General features: G+C 46.2%; 1 protein-coding gene across 1 annotated transcript in view; it reads right to left on the minus strand.

Moving 5' to 3' along the window:
* Positions 1–15,755, minus strand: part of EDA2R (ectodysplasin A2 receptor) — a 251,736-nt gene extending 235,981 nt beyond the window's left edge. The window contains exon 1 of the mRNA XM_069612516.1: positions 15,430–15,755. The gene's annotated coding sequence lies outside the window, so the exon portion shown is untranslated. The remainder of the gene's footprint in view (positions 1–15,429) is intronic.
* Positions 15,756–15,982: the final 227 nt, after the last annotated feature.

A 15,982-nucleotide genomic window follows, 5' to 3' on the forward strand; every position in this document is an offset into this window, starting at 1 on the left:
GGCAGGATGCTTGTTATGGGGCTTGTAATCTTTGTAATTTTAGCCCTGGTGCTTTCAATATGCCAAACTGCACTTGTTGAGGTGCAATGTTTTTTGAGTATGTCCCAGTGTTTTTAAAAATAGGGAAAAGTTTGCCCTAGTGCTAATACCCTGCAAACTTTGCACTTGCACCGCTGTAATGTTTCTGTAATCTGGCCCCTGGTTGGCTGTCACAGGTAACAACTGTAAATGCCCTGTCAACCTCATCAACATCGAGCAGTGGAGTGCCATAATGTGATCATTATCACTGTGGCTGTTTAATGCATTCATTTTCCCCCCTGGCAGCCATACTAGAAGGGCTTTCAGAAAGAGGTGGACTGGCCTATAGGTAACTCTGGAGATTTCCCGGTAGGCCTCTGCACCCAGGGTCTCTTTTGTGTGGTAACCTATTTTATTTCCAAACTTTCTCATAGGAAAAGGGTTGGGCTGGCTGAAAATGTGTAATATGGGGCCACTTTGAACATTATTTCCAGGGCCGCTTTTGATTTCCAGTCCACCCCTGCACCATATGTTGATGATACACAATGGTCTTCAAAGCGGGTCATAGCAATTCGGACAACTGGCCCAATAAAAAACAAGTTACAATGGGCCAAAATGGGCGATTCTGTCCAGGTTTAGTTTAACACTAGAGTTTCCTTCTGCGTGTGCTTAAGAGAGGTCAGGAAGAGGTGAACTCTTTGCTCTGTCTAGCCACAGCAGGTTGCCTGGCAACTGAGCAGAGCTGTAACTCCTGGCCCCGGGCATCTCATCTGCACGTGTTCATTTCCATGCCTGACAAACTTGACTGGGACACTTTGCTAGGTGTCGGACTACTCCAAATGAAAGTTAGAAAAAGAAATGGGCTCAACCCCATCTGTCACCCCTGACTGTCAGCCCCAGTCTTGGCTGCTGCTGGCTTGAGATCCCCCTTCTTTGGGCCTGCACAGGCCATCAAGTGGAAACAAAAGGTGCATTAAAAAAAAAGAAATCCTATGCATGGTTGGAATTAGTATGCAGTTTGTGTGTGAATGATTCTGTGTGCTGGGCCATGCATTTTCGCATGTTGTACATATTTGTGTGTGTGTTTATCAGAGTGAGTGACTGAGTGCCTTGTAAGCATTCCCTTTCATAACAGTGCCAGTGAGACTACATTATATATAGCCTACTCCATGCTGAAATGTAGTCTATAAGATCGTGCTCAGCTGCATTGTTGGGGGCTAGAACTTGCATCATGGTGGGTTATTCTGCTACTGCAGCCTTGTATTATTATGTGGGTTGACCTCTTGGGTGGCTGGCCCACTGTGTGCGACTTTACAGTGCTGTCACTGATCGGAGAGGCCTGTGTATGCAACACTGTACTCAGGGGGAAATGCCACAGGAGGCACATGATTTGCTCCACATTTTTTTTCTTTTTGGGTTGAGGGATATATTAGGAAGATAAAGTAACTGGAATAGTGCCATGCCATAGGCGAAGGAACTGCTTTCATCAATAGGGGATCATGGACTGCATTTGTGAAGGGCCTGGACCAGCGGGCTCCGCTCGTGGCTCCATTTCTAGGGCATAACCACCCCAGCAAAATCTTTAGCAGCCCGCTTTGTTACCGATTTTAATATTTAGGACTGGGTATTTTGTGTTTGTGTAATCAGTCCCGCAAATGGATTGCTCGTTTTTCACTGAGCAGTCAGAAGTACATTGTACCTGTGTATGTCATAGCCCAAGAAGGATTAAGGAATAGCTTGGTACTGAAAGATAGAAAGCACATGTAGGCAAAGAGATGGCTAATGTGTGCACCACTAATCCACTTTAGTAAACTTCCTATTGGTGGGAAGTGGTCCACGTCTCAACGCTGGCAGGCCCCACTGTCTGGCCTCTTGAAAGAACAAGAGATTACTTGACAGGCTAGTAGCCTTAATGGCCTATTGGGCTGGGACAAAGGGAGTCACTTGACAGGAGATTGGCTCTGCCCCGTTGACGGATCCATCAACTTATCTATTGATCAGTGTACCTCTTAGTGGAGGGACTGCCTGATTGGATGGTTGTCTAGCTCACAATCCTGTCCATGATAATCATCTGTAATGGATGAGTAGGTCATAACACACGGAACCATGGGGTGTTGAACACTTGGAAACGGGTAACCGGATGCATTGTGTGATCGAGCACCAGCTATTAAAAGCCATAACACACCACTTTGTGCCCATATGAACTCCCATAAAACACCCACTTTATAAATCTATGAGAAGAGCCTGAAGTCACAGTTTCCAATACCAGCAGGGCCACCCACATGTGCCAATCATCCTCCAAAGGCTGATAAAAATGAGTGGTGTTAAATTGGGTAATTAAAGAACTATTGCAGTGCTCGGAAGAGGGGGGACTCTCTAATTTATTTTTCTGAGTCCTTCCCACTGTCGCAAGCCCTATGTAATGCTGGATGGCATGTACGGTTGATAACACTATTCTAAGGAGTCTGCAGCTGTGTAATCATTTGCGCGAGTGTTCACGTTGTCGTTCTAATTTTACACCGATATAAACATTTTGCAGATATGTTTAAACAGCGTTTATTGATATCATAATTCCCAAGCTCTCAAATATTTATGGTAAATCAGTTTTTAACATCCTGATTGTTACATGCACACAGTTGTTTCCCTGGTTTCAAATGTGACGTTGGATTGCAGTATGGAACACACCACAGACGTTTTTAATCTGCCCACTTTACTGAATTGCCTTTTATTAATGTTTTGTATATGTATTGTCTTTTACACTCTATCCTCCTTTCAGTGAGGATCATGCATGTTTTGCATTACACATTTCTGTAGCAATTTCTTATATGTTGTGTGATTGACACCGTTTTGTAAATTTGTTCTAATTGACAAACATGCAAAAAACATGACCTGTTGTTTTCAATAACAAGATACATAGGAGGAGTTGTAATCTACTGTGATATTGCAAAAGGTGAAACCAGGAAAGCTGGGCTCAAATCCCAGCCCTGCAACTTCACCAAATGGTGTGATTCTGGTCAAATTATTTTACCTCACTGTGAGCACTGTGCTTTATTTTCACTAGCTGCTAAAATTGTGGGCCTCTTGTGGTTTTCGTTGGGTTTTCACTCATTCAGTTTATTTAGCGTTGCTCCAGAAAATTACTAGTTAAAGATGGAACAACACAGGCCGAATTGCTTTTTAGCCCACTCTTGACAACTTCACCTGTGTCGATGAACTATGGATCTCTTAAATAAAAGTCCGATAAATGATGGACTCTTACAATGTTTGGTGAGTTGTGGGGTGGCGGGGTCCCTGTGGTCTGAGTCTAAAAAAGACCACATAAATAACTGAAACATATGTTGCTTCCTGTGGGACAGGCAGTTGCTGTGAAATGAGTCTACTAAATTGCTCAACAATTCATTTTTGTGTCAAAATGTTGTAGTCGGAGGTACAGAACTTGGGACCAGGGAACACGGCTTATAATGCTGCCTTAACAACATAAGTAAAGTTGTGTCACCCTAGGAAAGTCAACATATGCTTCTCAGTTCAGGCCCACTTATCTCGCACAATTGAAAGTGCAGAAAAGAGTAACTAATAGGTGCTTTATTAAATACATGAAAACAGGACTATTCATATTACCTTGGGCTTGGGGTGGTTGAAATCTCAGTGCTGTGCTATGCACAAATCTTGTCACTTCCTTGTATGAGCACTTATTTTTAAAAATATTATTCATTGTGTGCTTTGGTTTCTTACAAACCTTAGACACATAAATTAAAAAAATCACAATCAATAATCACAAAAGCTTCAAAAACACATGCAAATTACACATATTACTATATTACAATTATCAAGCTCATACTTTCCTAAAAATACATATAACATATTATAAACTAGGTTTAAGATACTAGTCATTCTCTAAAAGAAACAAATCTATATTCTCAGTCCCTCAAGCCGTTTTATAACTATTTTCCAAACATAAAAAGCCGCTGTCACAACAGTTAATGGTTCACCAGAGAATATCCGTGCTCCGAAATTGATTTGATTCAATATTCGCCCGTATGCAAACAAAGGAGTTGTATCCGGCTATATAATTAAGATGTAAATTGGAACAGCGCGTTAAAACGGTTATATATGATCTGGCCGACCACAATTACAGAGTGGTACATTTCTTGCGTAAAAAATACCAAGAAACACTCAATTTCTTTTGTTTTTTTAATTTGGGGGGCTCCCCCACCCAAGCCTTAAAACGCCACCACATTCCCGACCCATTTTAAGCCCTTTACTCCACTACCCTTTATTTATTTAATTAATGTTTGCTGTGTTTTTTCCAGTGTTATGGTCCACTCGGAAAGGTACCACTCTGTAATATTTTAGATATATTGACTGGATACCGTTAAAACATGCCGTATAGTTTCAATGTTGTTGTTACACAATCTATACAGTCATAAATGGCGAGTAATACCCTTCCCAGCACCCATAATCTCTTGCGTAGGTAACTGGTTTAACCTTAAGCACAGTAAAAAGTCACAGATTGATTGGCTTCTACATATCAAGAAATCATTTTTAGGATGTGGACAACATAAGCCCTGTTTAACGTACTCTAAAGATGTGGTCGTAGCTGCTAAATGTTGACTAATTATGCTCCTGTGCCAATATTTACCTCTACATTTTAATTCAACAATGGCCGGGTGATCTCTTATACAGAGCAAGCTTTCTAAGCGTAAAACTGGCCAAACCTACTGTGCCTGGATAAGGGGTCTCAACGCCAAAGAACTCTGCAAGGGTGGGGCAGCAGATAGCAAGCAAGGGAGGGGGAGTACGCAAGGATTCTTCCGATCGGGGGTGCCATTTGGTCTAAGACCAGCCCAGAGCAAAGTCATAGGCAGTACCGCAGTTCACATTTTAAGAGACTCAGATCCACTCTTGAGCACTTGAAATACTCAACTGCTGAATAATTCCCTCATAAGGTGATAACTTGTATTTGGTTTCAGGTACACATTATTGCAGGGCAAAGTGCTCAGATATGCGCAACCAAAAGCGTTAGCGAGCGTACTGCTCACGGAATATCCTAAAACACGAATGTGTGACTCATAGCTTTGCCCAAAGCAATGCATGGTGGAGCGCATTACAGAAGGTCAGACAGTACACACATTCTGCAGCTGAGCAGCTTGCATGCCAGCTCTGATCACTGACCATTGCACGGTTTGCATTCTGCAGGCAGACCCTTGTTTGCTCTGTTCATCCGACAGATATCACGATGCATTTTTTGTGCTTTGGCGTTGGAGCTAGTCCTTCTCTTGGTAGCTACCAGAAATGTGCAGGGATCGTCCAAACACAATAATGCACTCAGTGTGTTATTCTGTGGCAGGGAAGTTTTACTTGCTATGCTGCACTTGGCTGTGCTGCTGCAGGTTGCAGCCGCATAATAAAGTAAAAATGTGAACCGCATCACAATCAACACAAAAGTGTGCAGTGCTGCCCCTCCTCCATCTTCCCAAATAGTGTATTGCAAAATTGCACAAATCACTGGAATTTGTGGATGTGGGACACTTTGTTTGTGTGGGTCGCTTTTAGTTCAGCTGCCCGGGCTTATTTCTTTTCCCAGTTCGACCCTGCTTCAAAGTTAAACAATGATGACACCAACTATTTACCAACCAGTCATACATTTCAGAATGTATTTCCACTATCCGCAACTCTATGGCAGAGAACAATCTCTATTTTAACACTGCAGAAATAGAAATCATCAACATTGGATGCACAAAGCTCCAGCATTTCCCATACCCCTGGTCGGCCGAAGTCGGGACTCCACCCGTACTCACATGCAATGCAAAAAACTTGGGGTTCCAATTTAACCATTCTCTTGTTTTAATGTGCAAATCAAGACCTTAACCAGATCTGCCCACTCACTTACAGTTAAATCCCATGGAATCAATGCACCCATACGTGGGCACAAACCACAAGACAGAACTAATCCGGGCAGTAGTCTTATGCAAACAAGACTACTGCAACAACCTTAAGCTACCAAAATACCAGATAAAGTTCAGACCAGGACAGCGAGACTCATGTCTGGTCTCATGAATCACAACTATATCTCATCAGCCCTAAAAGCACTTAAATGGCTCCCCATCGACAAAGAGTCCAACTGAAAACACTCTACATGACCCACGAGAGCCACAGGGACAAAAGACTGGGATGCAGGCAGTGGTCAAAATAAGGATTTTGTGAGCAGGAGCTGAAAGCATCTCTTGGGTATCAGACATCCCCCGTTGAGCAGGAGCTTTTTCTGTGGAACGAGGAGATAGTAAATAGCAAAATATAGTGTGCCCTGCATCTAGCGTGCACATGACATGCACGCTTTAGCCTTTTGTCCATTATGCATGACCCATTGCACTTTAAATGTCTTTGTGATTATAATAGATCCCAATGCTCCTTAATTCACATTTCCAGACAATCCCAATGCTCCTTAATGCACATTTCCAGACAATCAGAGAAAGTGCCAGGTAGGCATGTATGTATGTTGCACCAGTTGCCCTGGTAGTCAAAATTAGCTCCTTGCAGCTGCTGGTCACAAGCTAGCCAAGCTCTTCCAGGATACAAGCAAAAGCTAAATAGCACACAGCTCCTGGCAATGTCAAACTCTGCCCTGACAAAGCTTGTCCACTGTTACCATGCATCACAGCCCCTCTGATCATCCTCAGCAATAAGAGGCAAAGCGGTGCTTGGCAAGGAAAACCAGAATGGGCCACAAAGTGCAAACAGTCCCAGATGCTGGCCTGTGGAATAACTCTTCTTCCCTGAATTCCGTCATAAAATTGAAAAGCAAACGCTGGGGCTGGTTGTCCTATTGAACGTCAGCTTACCACAAGAGTGATAATCTACGAGGGTGAACCAGTCCTCCTGCACTCACCAGTGCCGATATTTTCCCACATAGATAGCAAGACTCATTGCAGTCAGCAAATGGTCCACCATCTTATTTTGTGTACTTTTTCTCTGTCACCTTCTCTACCTCTGCTCCCCAGCTCCGTGAGCAGTAGCCAGTTTGCATGTCCTGTATAAAGAAAACAAAAATAATGGGCCTCATTACGAGGTTAGCGGTGTGGGAAAAAAGCTGCGGTAATTATGTTACCACCACATTTGCGCAACTGCCAAATTACAATTTGCCAGAAATACTGGGCCTCATTATGAGGTTGGAGGTAGCCTTTACCGACAAGGCTACCTCCAAACTCCGGCACCCGCGAATGGGCAATTACTGAGCTATTCTGGCCCAGCCGGCCCGGGTAATTGCCCTTTCGCTGGTAACGGTCCTGGTACATCCCCATTCGCATTTGAGCCGGAATGGGGAGGGTGGTAGCACCGGTTAATAACGGTACCAGTGCTACCATCATATTCACCATCATGTTCTGCTCGCGGGTGCCGGTACGGACACCAGGTCAGACCTGGTGGCTGAAATGGCACCCGCGAGCAGAACTCCTAGTATGGCGGTACGGTAGCAATAGTGCCGGTAGCGATACCGGCGCCGTTTGTGCCTTACTGCCACACTTGTAATGAGGCTCACTGAGTGGTAATTCACCCATTTTTTTAGGGAAAATGGAGGATTTTTCCTCTTCAAAAATCCCCAAAGCAATCCTATGGACGCCAGAAAATGTGGTTTTACACCATCTACCACCAATTGTAATCACGTGGTAAACCCACAGGACCAATTGGCTGTAACAGTAATACCATTGGTATTTCGGTGAATTTACTGCCGAAATACTGCTAAACTCACAATGAGGCCCTATGTGTTACACAGGACAAAGGCCAGGTGCCCCTCTCCGAGCTTTCATTCATGTCGTAACAATGCTCTGTTTAAGCAGCTGTGTGCAGAGTTCACTGTTGAAGCTATTATGTGTGCAATCTCTACAACTCTTATTTAACACGATGGGGAATATCGATCTAACAATATAATAAAAGGCCAGATTAATGTTAGTCCCTGTTTGTTTGTCTGATGCAGTAGCTTCGCTTGTTGTCAGAAGGAGCTGTTGCCTTAGGATATGTAGTGGTACTACCGTGCCAATGAAAACCTGCACGTTGGCCTGTGTACACAGGCTCTTACACTAGTACGAGACATAACAGATGAAAGGTAAACATTACTAAATCTTGTGTACTATCAGTTGGACCTAGAGGAACCACCAACAGGAGTAAAAAAAAGACATTTTAAATTAAAGAAAGAAACGCCCATAAAAGTCCAAAAGTGTAATTATCTTGGAATCTCCTTTCTGAATTATCTGGCCGGCGTATCGCATTGGGAAACACAAAAGATCAAAATGGGGCAAAGAGTTGAGGGGATTAACATACCTAAAAATCCAACCAGTCACCACCCTATTAAAAATGTATAAGATAAAAGCTATCCCACCTGCAAAACACTGGAGAGGTGTTTGGGGTTTACAAAATCCATCTCAAATCCAGACTGAAGAAGATAACGTGATATCTGGTTGACCTTCTAGTGCCTCAGTATACGCTGCTCACACTGAAGTAGCAATAGAGTACTTCGAGTACCATATAAAATATTGCCCTGTTACTCAATGGCTAACAGCAATGTCTAATCCACATGCCACGATTCCAAGAGACATCATAGCGGATATCTTAACTTATGGTAACTCGAGGAAGATGTGCTGGCTCGCATGTGTTAAAAAGGAATTGAACTCAATGCGCTAGAATGGTTGAGTTCTTATAGATTTAAAGATCAATCTGTCTGACACATTGTAAAGATCCGTCACCTGGGAAAAGGTGGGCTGCATCGAGAAACACGAGATATACAAAATCCTATTCATATTTTTCATGCAAAAATAACAAAACTTTTAACTCTAGAAAATGGCTTAACGTGGTGCCTTTTATATAACAAGGTTGAGGTTTAACATTTTACGTAATTAACGCTATCGTGAGAAAGGACAGAGAATTATATGAGTGCCGGTATCTATAATGTCCTGATGAAATTGAGATGCTAATAATATCATTTCTTTCTCTGCCCTTTGTATAGGTTTATACATAATGGCACACTGATTCCTCCTCTGAGAAACCGAAAGTTTAGGGCATTAAAACCTGCCGTATACTATCTTATCATGGCAGCGGCGGACTGTGTAGCTGGGGTATTAACTAAATGCCTGGCTACGGCCGGATAAAATTTACCAAGTTGTGTTACTGCCCTCCAATAATTTGTTATTAATTTGTTATTAATTTTTAAAGGGATAATGTAAGAGCATTGATCTCAAATAGAAGGCAAGGTAGTCGTAGATGACAACTAACTAACAATCAGATCCAGAGTCGAATCACTTTGTTATCTTGGGTTCATAATATCTGCTAACAAACATCGTAAACATCTTAAGATTGGATGAGAAGATCTGCTCTTGTACCTCACTGTTGACGGTTACTGCATGGAAATGGTGTGCCCGTTCATTGATTCCGTTTATCGAGTTCCATAGAGCTAAGATTACACTGATTATTCTCTAGGGATGTGAATTGTGGAACATCAGCGACAGGAAATGCTTTAATGCTATGGAGTCCAAACTTCTAAAATGCGCTCCTGGGCTCCTGATCTCAGTCCCCACCAGTGCCATTAGATTGGAGTTGGGTCTAGCATCATGGCGGTCACAGTACATCAGAAGAAGCATCTCCTTCCTCAACACTCTAGAGCATTCGAGTAAATCATGACTGGGGATCTACAGAGCCACATTAGTTGCAAAGGATTCAAATCTGTGCCTGAAACCATTTCAATGGGTGATGTAAAAATGTTCTTGAGATGGTGGATTTGAAATTTGCTGGCACTGGAGAGTACATTGCAGAAAAAGATCAGAAACTGGGAGGGGTTGATGGGTCTTCAAGATCTGAGCAGGCTAAAATCTTACACTGGGAAGGAAGGTTTTCATTTGCCGCTAACTGACCTAAGACCGTACTTAGATTTCCATCACCAACATTCTGGCAGTGAGGGGGGGTGGGGGGGACTTGGAAAACCTGAGAGCTGTTGGGGGTGGGGGTGAGGTGGTGTGTGTGTGTGTGTGCAGTGAGAGTGCTGTGTAAGAGGTTATGCGCCACACTGAAAGTGCACTGTTTACGGAGGTGTTGGCGTGGTAAGAGGCCCCGGTTTCTGCTGCTATGCGTGCACTAAGAGCACACTGTTTACGCACTAGTATGTGAACTAAGGGTGCCATGTTAAGCTGATGTGTGTCTTTGTAGTAACATCGCACTGTTTGAGGCATTGTGGTAATCAGAGAGTACTTTCTCAGTATACTCTCTGATTACCACACTGCCTCGAACAGTGCGATGTTGTAGACGTGTGCTGTCCACGGTGCTATGTGTGGAAGAATAGTGTACAGGTCGGGTGGGTGTGTTTGTGTAGTGGGGGTGTGCTGTTTTAGTCAGAAAGTGTGTAAGCAGGGTGCGCTGTCCAACCAAGGTGTGTACTGAGAGTGCTGTGTTTAAGCCGTTATCTGCGCAATAACAGTACCCCATTGCAGTGTGTCTGGTAAGGGCCCACCGTTAAAGCGTAATGTGTGCAGTAACGGTGCACCATGTTAGTTCTGTGTGTAGTAAGAGAACGTATTGTGTAAATGGAACTTTGACTAAATAGAATCCGCTGCTGCTCACTCTATCGCGGACGATTTTGGCGATTTTCCAATAACGAGATTATTAAACTGGACCAGTTATAGCGCTAATAAAATGAAAATGTGATCTGGGTATTATTATTGTGGTCGCTGTTCCCATGGGTTGCTAGAGTCCAGTAACTAATGTGTTATTCTTTTGTATTGCCCCTTGCACGTGCGATTTAAATTAACACCTGAAACTTGGCTGGACTGTGCAATTCCGGGGTGGCACTGACACGCGCCTGCCCACAACTGTCCGCGCACCGCTACATGTGAGGACGGGTTAATATACAGTCAGAAAAATGGCCATTAAAGACGGAAATGCGAACGGGTTCCCAGGTGCGAATGTTAAAAACCACGCACTTTTGCTAACGGAAACGTGTCGGCGCGAGATCCCACTGTGGGTGGGACCACTTAAAGGGGTGAAGACGTTCTTCTAGGAGTCGGAGGCACCGATTGGGCAAAGAGTGTCGGGGAAAAGCGAACAGTGCAGTAAGACGCACTCACGCTTTAGGTGGTCGGCGCCGCCTGGTTCTTCTAAGCGCTACTTATTTATTGGAAACTAGCGAACCGAGAGGGGAACAGCTCGGAGAAAGTGATTCGGCTAGGGCCCCGCATGTTTATGGCAAATAGCAGGTATTTGCATAGCGCTGGCATCCCGCCCGCTTCCAAGCGCTGCGCTCATTGTTCGTTTCTTTGTGTTATTAAATGGAGCACAGATAGCCGTTTTACTGATATGGGGAGCAGGTGGACAGTGTTAGTGGCGAGCATGTCATAGTCAGTGTTGGTGCGGAAACGTGTGGTCCGTTCATGAGTACTAGGCACTGTTTGGGTCTGGGGATTGGTGATGTCATCTCGATCCAACAAAAACGTCACATTCTTTTAATGTTGAACTACAGCAAAATAAATAAAAAAAAGTGCTACACTCCATTCGACCAACTGGAAAGAATACCCCAAGTTGATGTGTACCACCACCCCGGCCTAGAAGAGTTAATAGAAACTCAAAAGAGTCGATAGAAACTCAGCTGGCTACGCCTTCCCACGGGCACTGGGCCGGGTTCGAATCCCGGCGGCAGAACAACCACAGGCCTCCCTTCCTTCGGATGCCAATGCATAGCTACACTGTCCCTGCAGCGCTTCGAAGCTGCAAGAATCCCGCACAATGCGTTGTATTTGAGCTCATATAACGAGTTCTAGGGCAATACAGCGATCGGGAAATGTCCGCAGCCGCTACTACACAGCGCTTAGAATTGGGAAGACTACTGCCCATGGCGCTGTATGATAGCTCTTACAACACGAGTGCACACATACCAAAAATAAAATAATGCTTCAGGCGTAGGTGGATCGTGGACAGGTCGACCGCGGCCGTTGGGAAAACTACACCGCGTTCATTCATACCCCACCCAACATACACGTCCTTTACTGTCCCCCATCCCGCCTCTTGACGTCCCACCACACATTCGAGCAGCAGGCATGGTTTGTGAGCGGGCTATTAACGGCTTTTCATAATTGTACAGAAAGACCCTTGATATCCCAGACAGTCGTCATCTGCTCCCACTGCGTGGGGGTGGGGGGGCGTTGCCTCCTGACACGGGCACGTTCACCCAGCAGTGCTGGGGCCCGGGCCCGCAGTTTATATGCAAACAGTTAATATTCAGGACTCGATTTCAAAAAAGTTTCAGATGTAAATAAATAACACTAAAATATCGGTGCAAGGAATAAAATGCGCTCTAATACCGGCCCCTTTTGAATGCAGTCTTGGGGGACAAAGATGCCGACATCTCACACTTCCAATTGAAAATCATCTAAAATAAAACTGAAATATATTCATGTTTGCACATCATTCGATGTGTTTGCTTTAAAGAATTATGTAAAGGCACGACTTTTAAATTATTACATGTGAAAAATGTTCCTTTCGGCAATAAAAAAAAACATTATTTGCGTGTGTCGCATCGTTGATAAAACCAAGCCTGCATTTTTCAAACAAAGGGTGTGAATGCGCTAAAGAAAAGAAAAAACAACCCCCCCCCCCTTTCCTCCTCTCTGCCCATAACTCAACCACCACGCCGCACGCGGGTCATCTCCGTTATTTTTTATATTATTTGCATTTTTAAAGTGCTCACACAAACATGGGGCATCGAGGCGCTGTTACAGAGTTGTTTTTTTATTGTCTTAGTTGCATATTTATAACACGCTTAAATACCCAGAGGTTTCTAAGCGTGGACGCGGGATCGAACCTGTGTTGCTTCGTGTTGTTTTGCTTAACTGAGCTAACCTCCCGGGACGTTGTTGTTTATTGTTTTATATCAGGAGCCCGCAACCTTTGTCTCCCAAGACATTTTGGCCTACGACTCCCACCCGCTCCAGCCAAAATATTAAATAGGGGAGTAATCCAAAACATGTGGAGGGCCCCATTTTGTGGACCCCCGTTTCGTGCACTCTTTTCGCCCACGCCTCTGCTGCTTGGACCCAGAAGTCAGGTTAGGGTGAACAACACGTGTGACTGTCTGCTCCTTTAAACACCCTGGCCTGCGACAACCACCCAGAGTTTCCCGAGGGCCACAAACGGATGCCACGTGCCCCCAGCTCCACCGTCAATAATACCACAGGCGTCAGTGCACCCATACACATTCCCTTGGACGGTAACGTCCCATCGTGGCTGAACCGTGCCCTTCCCGCTAAGCAGTGTAGCCAAAGGTGGAACGGGGTTCACCTATCGGACATAGGAAAATGAAGGCGAGGAACCAGTAAAAAAAACACAAAGTCAGGAGTCAAATTGCAGCACTGTGCGCCCCTCTGACACAGTGACATCCCCCGGACCACAAGGCCAAGATATGGTTAAAGCAGGCCGACCAATCATTACGGTGCAGGGTAAATTACAGCGCATAGAAGCGGGAGAGAACGTTCTTGCGGTGAAAAACAGATCAAGATTTACTGTGCTGTTGTCAGTGTCAACATCCTAGGCTTTGCAAAACATAACAGAACACCTCACGGGTGCATGCCGGTGCTGTCCCCCTGCACCCCTCGCCCCTGCCGCATCCATGTTGGATTTATAACACGTGCATGGCTGCACTACACTTATTAATTATGGGCACTATAGCATAGTAAAGACCGAAGGGCAGTGCTATCGCATCCCAACCCAAGAGCCTAGACTTGTAGTGGTCTTCAAACTGTGGGGTAGCACCACAGGGGGTCAGGGGGGTCAGGTGCACGAGGCTATTTCTTATGGTAGCGGGGTAACTGCGTTTAAGAGAACATATACAAGCGGCTCTGGCACTGGTGGCGAGAGACCCACGTATGTCCGCCCAGGTGGGGCCTCGGCCCATTGGAAAGCCATGTTTAAAGAAAGTGCCTTGTTAAAATAGTGGCGTTTGCACCAGAACTGTGACGAGTGGCACGTGCGAGGCCGCGTTAACGATGTACAGGTCATTGTCACCGAACAAGAGAGGAGTGACCGAAAGACATGGGCGCAGCGGCTGCGTTGCATTTTAATGCATTTATTCTGCAATTATTGCAAAACAATCGCTTTTTAATTTATCCGATTTCAAAATGCACAAAAACTCAAATTCCTGAGGCGCTTTCAGTTCAAAAAGTGCTGTGACTATTTCTCGGTTTTTTGTTTGATTTTGAATGCAAAGATGGCATGCGTGCTTTCGATACCTGTTCACCGTACAGGCGTGTGGTGGGTCCTGCTGTGCTCCTGGCTATGCGGGCATGTGGGTCGGGCCTTCAGCTCCCTGTGGGAGTGAGTGGGTGTAGTGCCCAGAGGATGCCAGCTCCTCTGACACACGGGCCACGGGCGGGGAAGGGTGCCAGAGTCTCACCCTGAGCCCCTCGCTATCTGCCAGGGTATCAAGTGTTAAGCTCCCTGTCTGTCCCGCCCGGAGCCCCGCCTGAAACCCTAGCGCGCCGGCTGCAAGCCCCGACTTGCCCGCAGCACATGGCACACCGGCATCCCTTACACTTCTTCCGAGATTGCGCAACCTCGGGGCGAGGGCGGCTGGCGGGGAATGGAGGGCCGGAATGCCAGGCACGCTGCTGGGCGCTAGAGCGGGGGGGTGGGCACGCAGGGTGAGTATGCTGAGGACCGCTTTACTGTGCAAGCGTTCACGCGGTGAGGTGGGCTAGCACCTTGAACCCAGGGTATTCAGCTCGCGGCGCTGCGTTCAAGCACTATTCACCCACCCATTCAATAATGCACTCCTGCGAAATGGTGATTCAATGTAAAGGTGTACACAGAGAGTGGGGGTGCACACAGAGGGGGGTACGTTGCTACCTCTAGCCAGGGAGGCAGGGAGGAGAGCATCCTATCCACAATTCAATCCTTCGTCCACTCTCTTAAACCCCCCCCCCCCCCCCCCCCCCCCAGCAGCTAGTCTCTGTAAACCGGCCTGGTGGGGGATGGCACAGTGCACCCAGATCTTTCATTTTGCAAGGAGCTGGGCTAGGGCATGGTGAATGACAGCAGGGAATATGCCCGGGCATATCCCACGATTACTGAGGGGGGAGGGGCGAATTTTCACAACCGCGTGCAACCCAGGCTCCAATGCCGATCCTGCGCTTAGAAACCTATCTCCAGTATTAAGCACGTTATGAAAGAATAATTATAATAATCCACTCGGCCTCCCCTGCGAGTTTACCCCCCCAGAAAGCCCAGTGTTGTGAAAGGCTCCGACATATCACACAGAAGCACAGCGGCGTGCCCCCAGCTTACCCGCTGTTGGCACTGTCTTATTTGGTTTGCTTATCTCCTACCATCGGGCAATAAGAATGGTTTTGAAGGGCGCTGCGGGTGTGATAGTTTTAAAGGGGATACCTCCTTGGTCGATGCTGAAGTCAGCTCGGCGTGCGTGCGTTGTGCTGGAATCCCCCCGCTTCTCGGCGCTTTCTTCCCTGGGAGCCTGCGCGGAGGGGATGACTGTGCTGGGCGTGCGCAGCGCTGGGATCCCCGACTTCTCTGCGCTTTCTTCCCTGGGAGCCTGTGCGGAGGGGATGACGGTGCTGGGCGTGCGCTGCGCTGGGATCCCCGACTTCTCTGCGCTTTCTTCCCTGGGAGCCTGAGCGGAGGGGATGACGGTGACGGTGACTCAGCTTCTCGCCCCTACCCACCCCCATCCAAGAGCGGGTCCGCGGGTTGATGAAATCGGCTGCAATACTTCCCAGCTTCACGTGGCTCCGACACAGGGACTGTTATTTTACTACCGGCCACGCCCCCTTCTTTCCGTCCATTGATCCCAGCAGAATGTGGACGGGACCAATGCACTTTGGCATCGCGAGGGGGCGTGGCCCGGGACTGTAAACAAACGCCCGAGGCTCGTGTTTCGACAAGTATTGCGGTCTGGCAGGCCCAGTGCAGTGGCTAGGAGTGT

This window comes from Ambystoma mexicanum, chromosome 5p (assembly GCF_040938575.1).
Source record: "Ambystoma mexicanum isolate Mex_15411 chromosome 5p, UKY_AmexF1_1, whole genome shotgun sequence".
Classification (NCBI taxonomy): domain Eukaryota; kingdom Metazoa; phylum Chordata; class Amphibia; order Caudata; family Ambystomatidae; genus Ambystoma; species Ambystoma mexicanum.